Source organism: Erythrolamprus reginae, chromosome 3 (genome assembly GCF_031021105.1).
Source record: "Erythrolamprus reginae isolate rEryReg1 chromosome 3, rEryReg1.hap1, whole genome shotgun sequence".
In the NCBI taxonomy this organism is placed as follows: Eukaryota; Metazoa; Chordata; class Lepidosauria; order Squamata; family Dipsadidae; genus Erythrolamprus; species Erythrolamprus reginae.
This window is the reverse complement of record NC_091952.1, coordinates 180,755,266-180,777,480: the sequence shown is the minus strand read 5'-3', so window position 1 is coordinate 180,777,480 and position 22,215 is coordinate 180,755,266. Positions and strand designations below refer to the sequence as shown.

Sequence of the window (22,215 nt, the reverse complement as noted above, 5' to 3'; positions counted from 1 at the left end):
GTTGGGCGGTCATATAAATTTTCTTAAGTAAATAAACAAACACCACTTATCAGAAGACTAAATGGTAGACAATGGCCTATAGAATCTGTGTTGACTCTATCCCATTTTGTTGCCCTGGCACCTCTTAACATCATAATTTCCTACCAAATCCTGGGAGGAAATCACTAATTTTTAGCGTGATTTTTAAAACTTAATTGTTTAATAACCACCAACATTGAGCATATTTTAAAAAACTTAATATTTCAACCAAATAGATAGGTTAAGATTTATAAAACATTTATATTATATATATGGGCTATGTAATTTCTGACTGCCACTTAACGTTATATCTGCACTGACTAATGATATGCTTTACATAAAGAAAAATCTTTCCCACTGTGTTAGATGTGGGCGTGAAAGAAGGAACAGACAGAGGAACACCTTTATTTCTCCTGATACTAACAATACTAAAACCTTTGAAGGGCGTTCGTAGACTACAGGTTGCTGCTAAGATAACCGTGGGTGCCAAAAGGTGTCTTTGTTCTCTAGTCCTTCTCAGAATCCCACCTTCATCGCCAGTGTTAGATATGGGCACGAAAGAAGGAACAAACGCAGGAACAGTTCAGCACCTTTATTTCCTCTGGGTGTTAGCAATGCAAACTGCCAGCCAGGTGGCAGGGATTCGTCCTTTATAGGAATCCCTGCAGCTTAGCCAGCCATTGACAGCAGTTTATTTCTTCCGCCGCTAGATCATCCAATCAGCAATTGTAATTCAAATCTATGCTCTTTTTGTCGGTACGGAATACACTGTATGTATACTAATACTAATTAGTATTAATTAAAAGTCTTTGGAGAGGGGCGGCATAGAAATTCAATAACAACAACTCTGTGAGATGAGTTGAGCTGACAGATAGTGAGTGCCCCAGAATTATCCAGATGCCTTCATGCCTAAGGTGGGGCTTAAACTTATAGCCTTCCGTTTTCTAAGCCAGAGCCTTAACCACTACATCAACCTGGCCTCCTTCTTTCTGCTGAATCTGGAAACAGTATTGTCACATACGGACGTACCTCAGATTATTTGCATATTAGTGCTGATTGCCTGATGAAATGATGGGAATTTTTAAATGACTGTCAGTGGCCAGCAGCCTTCAGGGAAACCCTTATAAGCAGCTTCCCTGGAGCCTGGCGGCAGTTCTGCTACCGCTACAGCTCGGAGAGAAATAAAGTGCTGAACTGTTACTGCAGCTCGCGTCTTCAATTGTGCTTGGATCTAACAAGCATGCTAGGGAAATCCAGGGAAGTGGTATAGAGAGATTGTCACAATAGTTGGTCCTCTGGTATCTGCCACTTGTTTCATTCTACCTAGTGGCGAGGGCCAGATGTTTCAATCACAATGTTCCACTCAAAGAACTGCTTTGATTGGGAAAATGTGGAGACAGGTTCCCACAATGCCAATGTTGAAGAAACGTGGGTGAATCTTGGAAGCCCCACGATGGCTCTCGCGGCTGTGTTCTGCATGATCTGAAGTTTCCGAACACTTTTCAGAGGTAGCCCCATGTAGAGAGTGTTAAATCCTGTAAATTCTGTAATGTTCTATAATGTTCTGTATCTGGGTTAACTGGTTAAACAAGAGTTGTTAAGCAGAATTGAAAGAAACCATAGGCATTGTTTACCTGCTTCCTATTGGCTGCTCTAGAGGGCGCCAAAATGGAAGAGCTGTCAGCCGCCGGCTGTTGCTGAGGGAAAGTCTTTAAATAGCCGAGCTTCTGGTCTTACGCGCTTCTTCTGTAACTCGCGTATAGAGTGAAAGTGTTTTCCGCTCGCTCAGAGCCTGTAGAGAAATAAAGAGAGTTTATTTGGAAACCGTTTTTCTCGGTCATTTCATTGGCGACGAGGGTCTTAGCGGTGATTTTTTTTTTAGGAAAAAATCAATATGTCGACCCCTTCGCTGATTCAGCCTCCCGAGTTGTTTGACCCGGAACGGTCAACTTGGGCAGCCTATATGGCTAAATTTGAGATTTTCCTGGAAGCTGCCAGCCTACATACGGCTGAGGACAGCAGGAAACGCGCTCTATTTTTGAATTACTGCGGCACGCATATTTTTGAATTGGCCGGGACTTTAACTGATCCCGAACCACCTAATGCTGTACCATGGGCTACTTTACAAGAAAAGTTGGCTGCCCATTTTAAACCAACTAAGCCGCCCATAGTTTATAGGCATCAATTTTCCCGTATGTCCCAATCGGATGGGGAATCTATTAACCAGTTCGCGACCAGACTCCGAACTATCCTAGCGAAATGTCAATTTGACAATCCGGAAGCCAGATTGACGGACGCCCTCATTTTTGGGATGCGAAACGTTACCATAAGGAACAAGTTATTGGCAACTGAGAGCTCCACATTGCAAGACGTGATTAAAGCTGCTCAGACAGCTGAGGTAGCTGAGGCTGCGGCAGCTGATTTAAAGTCCAATGACAAGCTGCAAACTGTATTTAAAATCACAGACTCTCAGCGTCCCTCGGCTCGCCGCCTGCCTGAGGTTCAGCTCGCCGACTATGAAGACTACAATGACCACTGCTGCTACCTTCGAGGACCACCAGAACGACAACCCAGGCCAACTTTTCCTGCCTGCGCCGGATGCAGAGGGCAACATCAACGGTCGCGCTGCCCCTTTAAGGACGCCTTCTGCTACAGATGCGAGAAGAGAGGCCACATCGCCGCCGCTTGCCGTGCTGCCTTGCCAGATGACAACTCTTCTCCACAAGGTCAACAGCCTTCCTTTCCTGCTCCCCGAGCCTACCGTCCTTTCCGGCCACAAGGACGGGGGTTTCGCCGGCCTTGGAATGCCAGAGGTAACCGCTTTTTCAGTGGTTCTACAGTTTACCCTCCTGCCCCTAATAAAATTGTTGTCCCCATCCTTTTAAACCATCAGCCGTGCCATATGGAATTGGACACAGGCTCGAAATATACACTGATGCCTTGGCATAAATTACATTTGTATATACCAAGTTTGGCACGGGACAGTTTGCAACCTTTGGACATTGCTATCAATGATTTCCAGGGTCACCCAATTAGGATTTTGGGTAAAACTAGGGTTCCTATCACCTTTAGAAATGTGAACCATGTTCTCCCTCTATTAGTTGTAGACGGGGCTAATCATTCCCTTCTAGGGTTGGACTGGATGGCTCCCTTGGGATTAGCGGTAACAGGTCTTAACAAATTGACATTTTCTACCGCCCCTGATTTTGTCACTGAATTTCCCGAGGTTTTCCGTGCTGGTCTGGGTACCTTTAAAGGACCTCCTATTTCTTTTTCTTTAGACCCTTCTGTTCCTCCCGTTCGATTAAAACCTCGCAGGGTACCTTTACCCTTGCTGAATAAGCTAGATGAACAATTAACAAAACTTCAAGCACAAGGTATATTGGTTCCAGTGGAACATGCACCCTGGGAAACACCTATTGTAACCCCACTGAAGCCAGATGGCTCCCTACGAGTTTGTGCGGATTACAAATCCACTATTAATAAGGCGCTACAGCACAACTCCTATCCTATTCCAGTGGTGCAACAGCTGTTACACACCTTGGGGTCTGGGAAAATCTTCGCGAGGCTGGACCTTGCACAGGCTTACCAGCAATTAACAGTGGACGAAGCCACTGCCCTGTCACAGACTATTGTAACGCACAGGGGTGCTTTTAAGTGTACGCGCCTGCAATTTGGAGTGAGTGTTGCTCCTGGTATATTCCAGCGGTTAATGGAGCGCTTATTGGGGGGCCTTGCTGGGGTGGTCCCGTATTTCGACGACATTTTAATTTGTGGGGACAACCCTGCCCAGTTGCACAGTCGAATTAGACAGGTACTCACTAGGTTGAGAGATAAAGGTCTACGTTTGAAACCGGAAAAATGTGTGTGGGGGACCCCTTCAGTCGAATTTTTGGGATTTCGTATTGATGCTGAGGGCATTCACCCCACCGAGGAAAAAGTTAGAGCAATTAAAGACGCCCCTGCCCCAACTTGTAAAGCAGAACTGCAAGCCTTTTTGGGGCTCTTAAATTTTTATGCAGTTTTTCTGCGACAGAAAGCCTCAGTAGCTGAGCCCCTACATAGACTCCTCCATAAAGGGACAGAGTGGCGTTGGGGTGAGAAAGAACAACGGGCGTTTTGCATGGTTAAGGATCTTTTGTCGTCCCATAGCTTAGTAGTGCAATATAGCTCAACCCTCCCTGTGAGGCTCACCTGCGACGCTTCTCCGTACGGTGTGGGCGGTGTGTTGGCCCATATTTTTCCGAACGGGCAGGAGGCTCCAATTGCCTATTTTTCTAGAACACTATCTGGGGCTGAGCGCAATTACGCGCAGATTGACAAGGAAGCTCTGGCGCTGGTAGCCGGGGTGAAAAAATTTCATCATTATCTGCTTGGGAGACCTTTTCAGTTAGTAACAGACCACAAGCCTCTCTTGGGTCTGCTAGCCACCGGACGGCCAACTCCTCCCTTCATGTCTCCCCGTATGTCCAGATGGGCTATTTTCCTAGCCGCATATGACTACCAACTCATTCATAAAGGGGGCTCTGCTATTAATCACGCAGACGGCCTCAGTCGCTGTCCATTGGGACAGAGAGTAGAAGACCCAGCGCCCGCTGCAGAGGTACTCCTTATCGAATTAGATAAGTCTCCTGTAGTCACTGCCAGGCAGGTGGCATTGGAAACCAGGCAAGATAGGACTTTAAGCAGGATTTTGAATTATATTTTGAAAGGCTGGCCAGCAAATGGGGACGATCCCTTAATAGGTGAATTTAAAACAAAGAGGCTAGAACTATCAGTTATGCATGATTGCATTCTCTGGGGGGAAAGAGTGGTTATCCCTACTGCCCTGAGACCGAGGGTTATGAAAATGCTACATGAGGGGCATCCAGGGGTGGTGAGGATGAAGGCATTGGCAAGGGGGTATTTGTGGTGGCCCGGCTTGGATAAAGAAATTGAGAACTGGGTGGCAACATGTGGCCAGTGCCAAGAAACGCGGCCAGACCCGCCTAAAACCACCCCTGCACAGTGGGACAGTCCCCAAGGGCCATGGTCTAGGGTGCATATTGATCTGGCTGGGCCAGTGGGGAATCATATGTTTTTAATCCTGATTGATGCGTATTCAAGGTGGCTGGAAATAGTCCCATTAACCTCTACCACATCATCAGCAGTAATACATGTATTAAGGAAGTTATTTACAACACATGGGTGCCCGGACATATTAGTCTCGGACAACGGGCCCCAATTTACATCTAAACAATTTGAGGTATTCCTAGCTGGTCTGGGGGTCCGGCATGCCCTTACCTCTCCCCACGCAGCGTGGTCTAATGGAGCAGCAGAACGTTATGTTCGAGTGGCCAAAGAAGCCATTAAGAGGTCAGCCCCAGGTGACATCCAGGAGAGGTTAGACACGTTCTTGCTGACCCAACACATAACACCTAGTATGACCACTGGGAAAAGCCCTGCTGAGTTGCTAATGGGGAGGAGGTTAAGATCAACCCTGGATAGGCTGCACCCCTCTTATATCAAATTAAAACCGGACAATATACTAATACCTGAACGTGCAGTGGCCGTGGGACAAAAGGTATATGTTAAAAATTTTGATACAGGGAAGCATTGGGAAAGTGGCATTGTGCAAGACCAAACAGGTCCCAAAACATATATGGTGAAATTACTAGATGGCCGCCTCTGGAAAAGGCACATTGACCACATTAGGGGGAGAGTGGAGAAAATCGAGAGTGAAGGACATAAAGATAACACTCATCCCCTCCCCACAGGGAATTTCGCAAGGGCAAACAGGAACCCGGAACCAATTGATTGGGACTTACCTGGGGGAAATAGCCACTCCAGCGCTGCCTCAGCTCTGCCATCTCCTGGTCAGGGGAGCAACGCGTCTGCAGGTCGTGAGGAACCGTCTTCATCGGTGGACACACAAGTTATGGGCGACCCTCGACGGTCAGATCGGACTTCGCGAAGACCCCCTCACTTAGAAGACTTTGTTACTTACTTGACCGAATAAAATCTGTAAAAACCATCCAGAAGGGGGAGGGGTGTTAAATCCTGTAAATTCTGTAATGTTCTATAATGTTCTGTATCTGGGTTAACTGGTTAAACAAGAGTTGTTAAGCAGAATTGAAAGAAACCATAGGCATTGTTTACCTGCTTCCTATTGGCTGCTCTAGAGGGCGCCAAAATGGAAGAGCTGTCAGCCGCCGGCTGTTGCTGAGGGAAAGTCTTTAAATAGCCGAGCTTCTGGTCTTACGCGCTTCTTCTGTAACTCGCGTATAGAGTGAAAGTGTTTTCCGCTCGCTCAGAGCCTGTAGAGAAATAAAGAGAGTTTATTTGGAAACCGTTTTTCTCGGTCATTTCAGAGAGCGTTGCAGTAATCGAACCTCGAGGTGATGAGGGCATGAGTGACTGTGAGCAATGACTCCCTGTCCAAATAGGGCTGCAACTGGTGCACCAGGCGAACCTGGGCAAACGCCCTTCTCGCCACAGCCGAAAGATGATGTTCCAATGTTAGCTGTGGATCGAGGAGGACGCCCAAGTTGCTAACCCTCTCTGAGGGGGTCAATAATTCCCCCCCCCCAGGGTAATGGACGGACAGATGGAATTGTCCTTGGGAGGCAAGACCCAAAGCCACTCCGTCTTGTCTGGGTTGAGTTTGAGTTTGTTGACACGTTTCTTCAACACTCCGTGGCTTGCATTGGCTGCCGATCAGTTTCCGGTCACAATTCAAAGTGTTGGTTATGACCTTTAAAGCCCTACATGGCAATGGACCAGATTACCTCCGGAACCGCCTGCTACCGCACGAATCCCAGCGACCAATAAGGTCCCACAGAGTTGGCCTTCTCCAGGTCCCGTCAACTAAACAATGTCGGTTGGTGGGCCCCAGGGGAAGAGCCTTCTCTGTGGCGGCCCCGGCCTTCTGGAATCAACTCCCCCTGGAGATTAGAACTGCCCCCATCCTCCCTGTCTTTTGTAAACTACTCAAGACTCATTTATACCGCCAGGCATGGGGGAGTTGAGATAGCTCTTCCCCCTAGGCCATTACAAGTTATGCATGGTATGTTTGTGTGTATGTTTGGTTTTATAATAGGGTTTTTTAGTTGTTTTTATTATTGGATTGTACATGTTGTGTTTATTATTGTTGTTAGCCGCCCCGAGTCTGCCGAGAGGGGCGGCATACAAATCCAATAAATTATTATTATTATTATTATTATTATTATTATTATTATTATTATTATTCAAAAATATTATCTGGAGATAGCAATCCTTGAACAAATAATTTGTGGCTAAATGTTGCAGGTATCACATTACATTTGAGATTCTAAGACAAAACAGCAATATTTGGTTCCTTTTTCTGGCAATATGAGGGAGAGGGAGCTCAGATTTGTCTCTCACCTTAGCTGATTGTTTCAGATTAATGGACAAGCAGAGGGGAGGACTGAAGAAAAACCCAGCAGTCTTTATATATGCAAAGCTGGAGATTCATTTTGGTGGTATGCTAGATTCAAAAAATAAATCAAATCCAAATTGTGTAGTATTATCTACTGATTGGAAGAAAGGGAAACCTGTAAAGTACAAAATAATCCTATTAAAATAGAGATGGCTAAACAGTTGGTTGCCAATTGATCTCAAAATTATGGCTTCTTATGTATAAGCAAATAGAGGGATTATATTATTAAACAGTAAAGTGCTATATGAATGTGCCTGAAATTTTTTGGGTATATTTTATGTTGCAAATTGCATCTTTTGCAATGTAACCAGAAAATCCATGTGGAAGGGGGGCTGATTAAAAAAAAACACCCCTAAAGCAACCGCCATAACTATCCTAAAATACTGAAACCAAGGTACACACTGCCTTTAAGTCAGTCCTCAAATAGTGGGGTGTGCCACTATTTTTTCATGCCTAACCAGGGGATAAAATAATGTGCTGAAGCTGACCAGACAAAGGATGCTAGCTAGGTAGGCAGATTTTCCCCCCTTTATTTTCCTCCCCAAAAACTATTATATTCCAGTGCATTTTATACTCTGAAAAATACAATAGTTTGGGTAATGAAATGCCAGCAAGAAAACAACCAGGTTCAGATAGCACCGGGACCTAACTGGCCAACTCTGTGGGACCTAACTGGTGGCTGGGATTCGTGCGGCAGAAGGCGGTCCTAGAGATATTCTGGTCCGATGCCATGAAGGGCTTTATAGGTCATAACCAACACTTTGAATTGTGACCGGAAACTGATCGGCAACCAATGCAGACTGCGGAGTGTTGGTGTAACATGGGCATACCTAAGGAAGCCCATGATTGCTCTCACAGCTGCATTCTGCACGATCTGAAAAATGCTGCTGCTGTTGTTGTTTTTTTCAGATACTGATGGATTTTATTTATCTTAACCTGGCACATATTTGCTCCCCTATCTTGGATCTTTGCACATTGCTTTAGCACAAGGAATTGTCCCAGGACTCCCTTGCTCTCCTACTTCATTCCTTTACGTTTGCCTAACAATATCTTCAGCAGCATCTTTTGCTCTCGTGCAACCTACAATATTTAGGGCCAGAGCCCTTCTGCACACATTTGTTGCCTGAGTAATCTAGGGAGACCCATTTACTTTCAAAATGCTTGGTAAAGTGCTTCATCATGAAAGCATAAAATCAATTAAATTGGACAATAAAAAAAGTGCGGGCTGTGAATGGCTATGGCAGATATTCTTTGCACCTTTGTTTTAAGAGAAGATTGTGCATCCATTATTAATGCACTGATGATGATGAATACGATTGTATTCTGGTAACAACATACAAGGTTTTTTTAAAAGGACAAATATAATTACTCATGCAAATATTTTAACTGTACATAATTGAAAGCAAACTAAAGTCTTGACATCACAGACCTCTGGAGCTTGGGATTTAGCCAGAAAATGAAATGTGACAGCCATGAATTTAGAGATTCTGCTGATGGTTTCATAGAATGCAATCAAGGCAGCAATACACACAGAGAAGTGGGTCATTTTCATTCATGTGAAATAAGTTGCTGACACAAATGACTGAAATAAGAAGCATCATAAAGCCAGAAGGGGTCTTCTTGTATCCCTGCTGGGCTGGAAGATAAGATGGTCATTCTCAGGCTATCTGCAGCTGTGGCACCGAATGCAGCACTGTAGCCCTGGCAGATCAGCAGCTTCTGTTGCTAGAAAGCAGGAAATGGACCCTGCCTGGACATATGATGAATTAATCATCCTCAGATGAACCAGATCCAAAATTGGAACAGGCTGTTTAGGAAATCTGGCTGAGATTTTGACTCCTAAACAGAAAACTTCTAGCTTTGAATAGAGAAGACTAAAGATTATACAAACAGAAAGAAGAGCAAGAGCTTATAAAAAGCACAGATCACGAATCTCTAAGAATGAAATAGTAACCCAATTTGTTAATCTTATTTTCTTTTAATCTATTTTTCTGTCCTTCTCATTTAATATTTTTCCTGGTTCCAACCATCAGCATTCCAAATTCATGTTACCTTTTAATCGTAGTTTGTGCTATTTGTGTTTCTTTGACATTTTGAACTAACTTGGCAATTGATTTGTGATTCATCTCACACTTCGTTTTTTCATTCCAGAATGATTCTTGAAATGAAAATAGAACTTTGATCTTATTTTATCTCCTGGAGGAATTCTGCTAGAGATATGTAGCTTTGGGCAGACAATCCTGTGATATTGTTTTTGTGCTCTCTCTCGCAACCACATAGGAGCAGCTTAAGGGTTTGCAACCCATGTGGCTGAAAGTATATCCAGGGAACTTCTCACTTAGAATAAATAAGAACATATTGCAATTACAGATAAGCTTCCCAAACCTTTTCTATGCATAAAACATACATAGACAAATAGAATATAAAATAGCATTGGTAGCATCTCTCTTTCTTTCTGATAATCTATTTTTTGTCCTGTTTCCTATTGAGCCTATGTGTTGATTACAGCCAAACAGGACAGTTTTATGAACTTCTGCATGCCATTATCTTTGGAATAATAATAGAAACATAGAAACATAGAAGATTGACGGCAGAAAAAGACCTCCTGGTCCATCTAGTCTGCCCTTATACTATTTCCTGTATTTTATCTTAGGATGGAATATTTTCTCACGTTGCTTCTGATCTTTCCCCCAACTAACCTCAGATTGTGTCCCCTTATTCTTGTGTTCACTTTCCTATTAAAAACACTTCCCTCCTGGACCTTATTTATTCCTTTAATGTATTTAAATGTTTCGATCATGTCCCCCCTTTCCCTTCTGTCCTCCAGACTGTATAGATTGAGTTCATTAAGTCTTTCCTGATAAGTTTTATGCTTAAGACCTTCCACCATTTTTGTAGCCCATCTTTGGACCTGTTCAATTTGATCCATATCCTTTTGTAGGTGAGGTCTCCAGAACTGAACACAGTATTCCAAATGGGGTCTCACCAGCGCTCTATACAGCGGGATCACAATCTCCCTCTTCCTGCTTGTTATACCTCGAGCTATGCAGCCAAGCATTCTACTTGCTTTCCTTACCGCCTGACCGCACTATAGCAGTGGCGATGAACCTTTTTTCCCTCGGGTACTGAAAGCACTACATCTGTTCATATCATACATTCTTATTTTACTTACTTACTTACTTATTTATTTATTTTGTCAAGTATATAAAGATATAATATTTATATACATGATACTAGTAAAAGAGAAACATTAGATTAGGGGATAGAAGGCACTCTGGTGCACATTCTTCTTGTGGTTTTATATATAATTATTTTTGCAGAGAGAGGTGAATGAAAAACAAAATAAGTGACCAAGAATTTGATAAAATTAGGTAATAATGGCTTTTGGAAATAGGAATGCATTTTGGTAGGTTAAATGATTTGGTAGATTAAACAATTTATTTTTTCAGTGTTACAGACCATTTAGCTTGTCTACTGGTTAGTCTCTATTATAGTCTCAAAGTGCCACTCTAGCTCTCTCTACTTGTTTGCCGGGTGTTAATTCTAACCCACAACTTCTGGTCTGTCCTCGCATTTCCTCCTTGACTCTTTCCCCTTTTCTCTTCATTTGTTCATGCTGAGACCCCTTTTCACCAAGTAACTTTGGTAATGATGATTTCAGTCATTTCATCTTCTTTCTCAGTTCCACATCTCATCAAGCATATAAAGTTCCCTGAGCTACATTAAGACTGTCAAGACAAATTCTTTGCTCGGCTTCTGATGTTACCATTTTTGCTCATGGGAATAATCTCATAAATGATTCCCATGGAGAAAAAATTATATTTTTCAGACTCATTCTCTCACAGCTACTGCCAAGTCAGAAAACATAACAGTTGAGCCATGTCCTGTCCCTGTGATGAGTGTGTTGAACGAACATTTTCACATATAGGCTTAAATATTTTTTATGTTATATAGCTGCTACTTGTGTACAAATGTTTACATATTATCACATGTGCTATTTGTTTATAAGTTAAGTTAGAACATCGGAAAGAGTTGTTTGGAATTTGAAGTGCATTCTAGCTATTGATGTTTCCATTCAAATGAGAGGTGGAAACAAGGTTCATGAACATTATTCTGTCTGGGTCACTCCAGAAGCCAATACCAACCCAAAAAGAGAAGCCAGACACACTGGTAAAAGGCAAAGGCAGTTTTATAAAATTCAAGAAAAACACAGGTAACAGAAAATGTCCTTACAAACAGGAAAATGCTGTATCTTCAGATATATCCACGCAGGCAAAAGCCCATGCAGCAATACAGAATTCTTGCTGCCAAGCCAAGGCTGTAGATAGCAGACCTACACCTCCCACGGGTCTTCCAAAGCTGCTGGGCCACAAGCCAGGAACAGAGACGCCGAGAAACAAGACAGGATAACGCCACTCCAAACTGATAACACTCCACATGGCTTCAAGGCCTTGCCTGCCTTTTAAACCCTGCTGATGAGGACCACACCCAAACCCAGCTGTTTCTAATTCAATGGTGATAATATTTCTTTAACTGCTCCTTTCGTTGCTCTGAACGTCTCTGTCTCATGTCAATGACAGCTTGTGCGTCATCACCTAATGACTCCAAGCTACTGGCTGGGGAGAGCCCCCCCCCCGGGGCTCTCATGCTGTTCTCCTTCATCCCATTCCTGATTTTCCTCTCCCCCGTCCGACTGTTCAGCCCCCTCCTCTGCGCTGTCATCCTCCTCCGGGCATGGAGCCAGCAGAGACACAGCGGGTCCCTGAGCAGCCTCAGGCTGAACCACAACAAACATGTCCTACTATTATTTAGTCATGACATCTAACTACACATGACTTTGTAGATTTTCATGTTTCTTTCTTTTTCTTTCTTTCTTTCTTTTTATAATATAAGAAAAACACACACACAACATATAACAAGTGCTCAGTGATTGTGCCCACCACTAGACAAACATTCGTACCCCACCACCAATCATGGGTGTTTCTTATATAAATCGTTTTAACCCAAGAGCGAAATATTTATTTACATATTATAAAGTGATTCCAACTTGTTTCTTATAGCTTGGTCTCAGATTCTACTCGCCATATATCGTCTTACCTTGTCCCAGCGCCCCATCAGTTCTCGCAATTCAGTTTCCTTAATCAAATTCATCCTTTTGTCCATAATTTCAAATTGAATGTGGTCCACCATGCACCTATACCAATTTTGCATTGTCCCTTTTGTTGCATCCTTCCAACCCAAGACTATTACCGCCTGAGCGCTTTCTATCGCTACTTGTTTTATTTCTCTGAATTCTCCCATCTCATTACTTTTAACTAATACTGTCATTGCCTTAGTAATTATCCATCTTATATTTAATATCCTATTAATATCCTCTTGCACTTTTTGCCAAAAATTCTGCACTATTGGGCATTCCCATAGCATATGCATAAACACTCCTTTAGTAGATTTTCATGTGTCATATGTTTTTAAAAAGTATTTAAAAACAATTGCCAAGTCTGTTTTCCTTGAAGCAAAATGAATTGATTATAAATTCCATCTTAGTGTTCTTTCTTAGAGCATTAATGACACATAATTATTGAGGGCCTCCTGAGTTATTTATTTATTCTTATTTATTTATTTATTCAATTTTTTTAATGCCGCCCTTCTCCTTAGACTCAGGGCGGCTTACAAAATGTTAGTAATAGCACTTTTTTAAACAGAGCCAGCATATTGCCTCCACAATCCAGGTCCTCATTTCACCCACCTCGGAAGGATGGAAGGCTGAGTCAACCTTGAGCCGGTGATGAGATTTGAACCGCTGACCTGCAGATCTAGCAGTCAGCTTTAGTGGCCTGCAGTACTGCACTCTACCTACTGTGCCACCTCAGCTCATCTGGTTTCAGTATACCATAAATGAATAACTATTTACCAGTGCTCCATAACATTCAAATATTAGAACTCTATAAATGGAGATATTATCTTTTTGTGAATGAAGGCAAATCTATGCGTCACATGTTGCAGAATCCAATCTGAGTCGGCTACTGGCATTCATTCTGGGGATTGAGAAATTCTCTGAGGATGGGGCTGCAACATGAACCCAAAAGCTTGTAAGAATAAACCTCTGGTCCCAGTGACCAACTCATATTGGAACCAGCAACATTATTCTTGTTCTAAGAATAATGGCAGGGACAAATTGGCTCACTTTATTAAAAAATTAGGCAGGATATTGTGTGCTTGTTTTATCTCCTATATCTATTTGATTCCATTAGATCATATCAGTGTTCCCTCAAATTTTTTTGGGGGGTGGGCGGAAAAGTATAGTGTCTGAGCGGCAGTCCCTTTGGGACTGGGCGGCACAGAAATAATAAACAAATAAACAAACAAACAAACAAACAAACAAACAAACAAACAAACAAACAAACAAATAAAAAACCCATCCTGTTTTGCCTCAGAGAATTTCAAAATAAAATACTGTACTGTGTGTCTATAACAGTGAGCTTATAATAGGGCAACTCTATCAATATCAAAATGCCACTTAAATAGTTGAGCTAGTTTCAAACTAGATTTTGATTTTCTTTCTCTCTTCCTTACTCCCATTCTTTTTCTTTCTCTTTTCCTTCCTCTCTTTTTTCTATCTGTTTCTCTCTCTTCCTCTCTTCCTCTCTCTCTCCTTCCCTCTCACTCTTTCCCTCTCGGCTTCTGGGCAGGTTTGGAAAACTCTGAGTTGATGATGATTTTTAAGTGAGTGATTGCTCACTGCTCAGCTTAGAGGGAACTATGGATCATATTATTCATTCTGCTTTAGCTTATGTAACTTCATGATCTTATATTTATTTATTTTTAAATGGTAATGCAGTAGGAGAGAAAACTAGAAGGAACTATAGTTGTGAAGGTGATGTTGCTCTATGTTGTGTCTGGACATTGTCATGATTCCAAGAATTACAGTCAGCGTATTAGAATATGAAGATTTTGTCTTCAGTAGATACTGTTTCCAATGTGATCATGCTTTGCTCATACCATACATAAAGCGCCAAGATAAATAAGGGAGAACATGCTGATTTATCTGGAAAAATCCACATTCCAGAGGGGGGGGGGGAGTGAAAAATTAAGAACATTCTTAAAGAATGACAGAACAACCACAAATCTTGTCATCAAAAGTGTCCTTAAATGGAAAGTATTTATATTGATCTTGCTAGGCAACTTTCTTTCCTATTAAAATTATGCTTTCTTCATTAATTTTAAAAACCAAACAATAGCAATCCGCCTGTGGTGATTCTGTTTCTCTGTTTAGGTGAGGAATCATCTCTGAAATCATGACCCAAAGAGTCACGGGTTGTCTAGTAAATAATTATTTTTCATGTGACACAGATTTGATGGGCTTTCGAGTAATAAATGTCATTAAGGTGAAGACTCTGACAGCCATTCATATAGGGGAGTGCATTCGGTAGAGTAAGACATATGGTGAGCCATAATTTTTTAATGCAAAAAAAAAGGAGAGAATATGTAAAAAAGAAGTAGAATTTCTGGAGCAAATTAATGTCCTGTTTTAAAACAATGGTTTTAAAACAGGACATTAATTTGCTCCAGAAGCTGCTCCAGAATCCTTAACTCATCCCCCCCCCAATTAACCATTACAGGCAGCAAGTAGTGATAGGCAAAACCAATGGTGTTCAGGTTCGGCAAGTTCGGACGAACTTTACGCAAAATTCAAATCCGAACGCGAACCCGAACGGGGAATCCCAGCAAGAGATTCCGGAGGCGGAGCTTTGACGTCATATATACTGGCAGGTTGCTAAGGACGCCAAGGTGATCACTTCCTGGATTCCATGGAATCCAGGAAGTGATCACCTTGGCGTCCTTAGCAACCTGCTGGTGACATCAAAGCTCTGCCCCCAGAATCTCTTCGTGGAAGGGATTCCTCAGCTCCTTCAAAGGGAGGTCTTCATGTAAAAATAAACATTATTATTTTTACGAAAAAGTGCGACGCAGCGGCGCTGCAAGCAAAGGGCGGTCCTTTCACTATATTGGGGGCTTCCGAATGAATCACCATATTTTTCAGACTATAAGATGCACTAGTGTATAAGATGCACCAAGATTTCAAAGAAGTAACTGAGAAAAAACAGTTTTTGTCCTCTCTGGCCCAAAGGAGCATGCCTCTCAAACCTTCTGCAAGGCCCATTTTTCATAAAAACAGGCCCATTTCCCCCCCATTTCCCCTCAAACTATGTTTTTGCCTTTCCCCAACCCCCAGAAGCACTCTGCAGCCCTCCCAACCCTCTACATACCCTGTTTTTGTGAAAAACAGGGTGATTTGTTGCAAAAATGGGATGCAGGGTGGGGTTTTGGGAGGCCAAAAATGACTACATTTGGTGTATAAGAGTCACCAACATTTCCACCTTCATTGGGGGGCGGGAGGCAGAGCGGTGTGTCTTGCCCTCCAAAAAATACAATATCTTAATCTTTTCCCCGAAGAACATTGGGGTGATATTATACTATAGATAGACTAAAAGCTGTAGTAGTTAGAGGATTAACTATTGGTCAGCCTATGTTACAAATAGGATTTTCTATATTGGTCTTGGGGTGGGTGGGTTTGAAAACGTACACTTAAAAAAACTTTAGCTTGTTTTAGGACTTGAACATCACTTTCTTTCCCTTTTTAAAATAGTGGGAAATCATGACATCAGCTTTCAATAATAATATTGCTGAAATTTGGAGACATGGACAGGGAGGGTTCCTGTGGCTATAAAAATGGTGTTCAGGGAGTCATGAATGGCCCTACCCAAATGATGTTATCCTGATTACACTTGTACAGCATATGACAGAAAAAGCAATTGATTGAATCCACTGGGTTTGCTGTCTTCCCTGAGCATGTCACTAGTCAGTAGGAAGAACATCTGTCAATCACAGTACTGCAGTAAAAATGGAGGAGGTGAGACAGAGGCATAACATTTTTTCCTGCTAAACCTAATTCTTTCAGAACTCAAATCTAATAATGTGAAATGTGAAATAAAATAAACTGGAAAGAATGATTCATGAACAGAACTGAGGTGAGTGTATTAAGAGACAGTAATGTATTTAAGATACTTTTCCCATACTTTCCTTTTTTTTTTCTATACAGTCACCATACAACACACCTGCAAATTCTTTTGTATTATTTTCTGGATATTTAACACGTTGTGGAGGGCTGTTCAATTTTAACACAGATGGCCTCTTTTTATTATTTAATTATTAATTATTCTTTATTATTTAAACTCAAGCAATTACATCATTCCAAAGAGAAAGCCTACAGAAAATGTGATAGAATGCTGTACAATCAGGCCAGAAATATATTAAGAAGGGAGATCAGAGCAGCAAAAAGGAACTACTCTGAAAAGCTAAAGAATCAATTCTCAACAGATGAACCAGCAAACTCTCAAAAACATCACCGGTTACAGCAAACCACCTTCCCAAGCTGAAGGAGATCAGCAATTAGCAGATGACCTGAATGTGTTCTACTGCAGGTTTGAAAAGAAACCACAACCACTTATCTGCACAACCTCCATCCTAGACACACCAACAACAGCCAAATCTTCTACAACTGAACCCATCCCATTGGGTTTACAACCCCTAGTGATCACAGAAAAGGAAGCGAAAGATTTATTTCACAGACAGAAGCCTGGAAAAGCATCAGGTCCAGACAAGATAACTCCTGCTTGCTTAAAAGTCTTTGCTGACCAATTGGCCCCCATCTTCACCCAAATCTTCAACAAATCACTAGAGTTGTGCTATGTTCCTTCCTGCTTCAAACACTCTACTATCATCCCAGTGCCGAAGAAGCCTTCCATCAAGGAATTGAATGACTACGGACCAGTTGCTCTAACATCTGTAGTTATGAAAACCTTTGAAAGGCTAGTGATGTTCCATAGAAAACCATCACAGATCCATTGTTAGACCCCTTGCAATTTGCATACTGAGCAAATAGATCGACAGATGATGCTGTTAATATGGCTCTACACTACATCCTTCAACATTTGAATCTCCAATGACCTATGCTAGGGTCCTCTTTGTAGACTTCAGTTCAGCATTCAATACTATCATACCGGACATTCTCTTAACCAAACTAAATCAGCTAGCGGTACCTGAACACACTTGTAAGTGGGTCACAAGCTTCCTAACAGACAGGAAGCAGCAAGTGAAGCTAGGAAAAATCACACCAGATACATGTACAATTAGCACAGGTGCCCCCCAAGGCTGTGTACTCTCACCACTTCTCTTCTCTCTATACACTAATGACTGCATCTCAAACAATCCATCTGTTAAACTACTGAAGTTTGCAGACGATACAACAGTGATCGGATTCATTTGAGACAATGATGAATCCGCATGCAGATGGGAGGTTGAACAAATATCCTTGTGGTGTGACCAGAACAATCTGGAACTGAAGACACTCAAAACCGTAGGAATGGTGGTAGACTTTAGGAGAAACCCTTCCACCTCTCACAATACTAGACAACACAGTATCGACAGTAGAGACCTTCAAATTTCTAGATTCTATCATATCTCAAGACCTAAAATGGTTACCTAACATCAAAAACATCATCAAAAAAGCACAACAAAGAATGTTCTTTCTATGCCAGCTCAGGAAGCTCAAACTGCCCAAGGAGCTGCTGATACAGTTGAGGAATCATTGAGTCTGTCATCTGCACCTCTATAACTGTCTGGTTTGGTGCTGCAACCCAACAGGACTGACACAGACTTCAGAGGATAATCAGAACTGCAGAAAAAACAATTGCTGGCAACCTTCCTTCCTTCCTTCCTTCCTTCCTTCCTTCCTTCCTTCCTTCCTTCCTTCCTTCCCTACCTACCTACCTACCTACCTACCTACCTATCTATCTATCAGTGATCTATACAGATCTATACCATATTACATCCTACTACAGTTTTATCTTTAACATTTTATCCCACATATTGTCCACATACTGTGTATGTGTGTGTGTATGTATATGTGTGTGTGTTGCTGATGTTTTATTTATATTTGTATATCAGTGATTGCATGACCTTGGTAAGTATCATATGCTAGATAAATAGAAAGAACAAATATAATACATTACATTCTGCATATAATATCTCACATGTTTTTGCTGAATTTTTAAAATTAAGGGAGACTAGGATAGCACTACTTCGGCCTTGGCTTCATCAGCTAGACATACCCTTACTGGGATTTGATCCTGCAGCTTCTACAGCCGATAGATATATTGAGTCCGCTGGAGAAGGGTGACCTAGAAATCCAAATAAATAAAATAAATATAATGAATAGATCATGATTGCTCCAAGTCCAACATCTTCAAAGAGTGCAACCTAGGAAGTCCTCTAAATACCTTCAAGGGAGCTGTGGTCCAGGATGTTTGGGAGGCATCCCTTTGACACTGTCAGAGACGACAGCTGTTTTTAAATTTAATTACTGTGGAGCTGCAGTCCAGGTCATACTGACCTTCTTTGCTGCAGTGCATGTCAAAACATTCCAGAACATTAATCCAAATACTTCATTCCTGAGGAAGCTGAAACTCAGCCAAAGCCAAGAAGCAATTTTTATGGGACGACCAACTTTCACACCAATAAATCTTTCAAAAGTGTATGAAAGAGAATTTATCTTAGTAAATGCCAAGCAGGGTGGATTCCTCCCAACTCAAACCTGTTTGTCCAAACCAGTAGTGACCCCCCTGGTGATGTCATGATGATGTCACCGACCCATTTCGTTCGGTGCTGGTGTGTGGGCGCCACCATCTTTTTAAAAAATTCATTTTTTTTCATTTTTTTCCTTCTGAGCATGTGCAGAAGCTGAGTTTCCAGCACTGTGCATGCAGTCACCATCTTATTTTCAGCTTTTTCCACCCAATTTTCTGGGCACTGTTCACGAGTGCACGCGATGCACATATGCACTTATGAGAGGTGCCCATGCGGCGTGGAGGAAGCGAATGGGCAGTGAGGTAAGTAGAACCCACCCCTGATGCCAAGTATCAGATGGACCAGGAAGTACTTTTTTTTTTGCATGAAGGCTCCTAATTGCTCCTCCCTCCACCCTCAACCCAAATAATTTCAGGTCAATCAGATAGTGTGTGTAACATATTTTTGCTGATAAGTGAAAAGGAAGGAAGACTAGTATAGATCTATTTTGAGCTTATTATGCTCTCATTACCTAGCCATATCCTGACTGGGATTTGAACCTGCAGACTTCTACCTGCAAGGCAGTGGTGTTAACTTCTAGACCACAGGCTCGCCTCCATCTCAGCTTGTACCAGGCAAATCACCCTGGTATACCGAAGAGGGGCGGCATACAAATCCAATAAAATAAATAAAATAAAATAAATAAATATGGGAGGAAACATACCGCTTTCCTTTTTGCGTCTTTGCCCCATCAGATAAAGTTTATAGCCGACAAACTATTATCTACATGTGTAACATATTTTTGCTGATGTGAAAAGGTAGGGAGACTAGTATAGATCTATTGAGAGCTTATTATACTCTCATCAGCTAGCCATACCCTTACTGGGATTTGAATATACAGTGGTACCTCTACCTAAGAACGCCTCTACTTAGCGAAATTTTCTAGATAAGAACTGGGTGTTGAAGATTTTTTTGCCTCTTCTGAAGAACCATTTTCTACTTGCAAACCAGAGCCTCCGAAACCATAACTGGAAAAGGCAGGGAGAAGCCTCCATGGGGCCTCACTAGGAATATCCTGGGAGGAAACAGGGCCGGAAAAGGTGGGGAGATGCCTCTGTGGGGCCTCTCTAGGAATCTCCTGGGAGGAAACAGGGCCGGAAAAGGCAGGGAGAAGCCTCCGTGGGGCCTCACTAGGAATCTGGGAGGAAACAGGGCTGGAAAAGGCAGGGAGAAGCCTCTGTGGGGCCTCTCTAGGAATCTCCTGGGAGGAAACAGGGCCTCCACCCTCCGTGTGGTTTCCCCAATCGCACACATTATTTGCTTTTACATTGATTCCTATGGGAAAAATTGCTTCTTTTTTACAAACTTTTCTACTTAAGAACCTGGTCACAGAATGAATTAAGTTTGTGAGTAGAGGTACCACTGTATATATAAAATGTTTGGCTTTACTTTTCATGCCGGAAACGCCTAGTTATAAATTCTACTTTTGATATCATCCCAGAGCCACTTTAAAGCAACCGATGGCCTCATCAGAGAGACAGTAAACACTAAGTCATAATTACCTCATAAAAGCAAGAAGCCTGTGCTCCTTCCACATGCTCCAATTTTGGTTTTGTTTCACTAAAATAGTGTTTTTAAAAAGGATCATAAATCTGTTATGCTCCGCTCTTGGCTTCCTTCAATCCAATTAGTGCTTATATTTAAGGAAATTAAGACTAGAGTCTTGGGTATCAAAGGCTTCTCTTTTCCAGCGTGAAAAGTCTAAAAGGCTGGTTCTCCGCTCTCATTAAAAAAGCCGTTTGTTCCAGGAGAGCATGTCGTGTGGCTGTGAAGGCTGACATTCACACCAAACTATGGAAAAAAAATCTCTCCCCTTTGGCAGCCTGAGGTAACATTTCTTCAGCACAGGGACGTCTCTTTAACGCACCAGCGCTGCTTTATGAATTACCGTGCAATAAAAGAAAATATTTTCTGACACAATCTCGCCTCAGTTTTAATATCCTACCAGGTGACATCTGACACCGTGCTGGGGAGAATAACGCCTCTCTGGGTAGTCTTTCCAGCACAGCCAGAAAATGAACATTCGACGCCGTGAATATGGCCAGCGTAATTAGCAGAAACAGTGCAAACCATGTTTAAAAATAAAGGTGGTGCCAATGTTTTCTACACTTTCCCAGTACTCAGTGTTTTATCTCCCCAGTCTTTGCAGTTTGTCTTATTACTGGGAAACTAAATATCAGGTGGTTGCTGAGAGTGCAAAGGCATCATTGAAATAATTCGTTCCATGGGGGGGGGGAAGCGGTAAAGAATCGTTTTGGGACAACATTCCCTGATTCTGAAATCAAGCTTCTACTGTAACTTTCATAAATACGGAGCCAAGCTCGGCAAAACAATCTCATGCTCCAAAAACTGAGCTTCCGTTGCTTGTCTTGGTTGATATTCATGGTGTAGTACACATTTTTCTATTGCCAGGTTGGTCCATGCCAAGTATTTGTCATTTCCACACTTTTTTACAGAAAAGTTGGTCCAGATGGAATGCTTTTAATTTTACATTCTGCCTCATCTACAAGAGCAACCAAGCATTTGTGTGTAAATACTGTAGCAAGATATAGTACCACCGTTCAATGAATCTAACAGACCATAAGCATTTCCTACTGTTTTTTTTCTTCTCCTTGTGGCTGACATCACCAAGCCAGGTTTTATTACTCATTTCCTGACAGGTGAGAGGTCCTTCCTCCCATCGCTTAACTTGGTTGTAATAAAAGGGGTGTTTTTAACCATTGCATGTAGCATTTTAAATGACATAGAATCCTCATTTGTATTTCTTGTAAGATAGCCACTCCGTGGCTTGCATTGGCTGCACAATTCAAAGTGTTGGTCATGACCTTTAAAGCCCTACATGGCAATGGACCAGATTACCTCCGGAACCGCCTGCTACCGCACAAATCCCAGCGACCGATAAGGACCCACAGAGTTGGCCTTCTCCGGGTCCCGTTGACTAAACAATGTCGTTTGGCGGGCCCCAGGGGAAGAGCCTTCTCTGTGGCGGCCCCGGCCCTCTGGAACCAACTCCCCCCGGAGATTAGAACTGCCCCCACCCTCCCTGTCTTTCGTAAACTACTCAAGACTCATTT

General features: G+C 42.3%; 1 long non-coding RNA gene across 1 annotated transcript; it reads left to right on the top strand.

The window, feature by feature from the left end:
* The first annotated feature begins 2,481 nt into the window (after window positions 1-2,481).
* LOC139165876 (uncharacterized) lies at window positions 2,482-6,346 on the top strand. Its single transcript, XR_011558828.1, has 2 exons — window positions 2,482-2,831; window positions 5,775-6,346. It is a non-coding gene; the product is annotated as an uncharacterized lncRNA (long non-coding RNA).
* The last annotated feature ends 15,869 nt before the right edge of the window (window positions 6,347-22,215 follow it).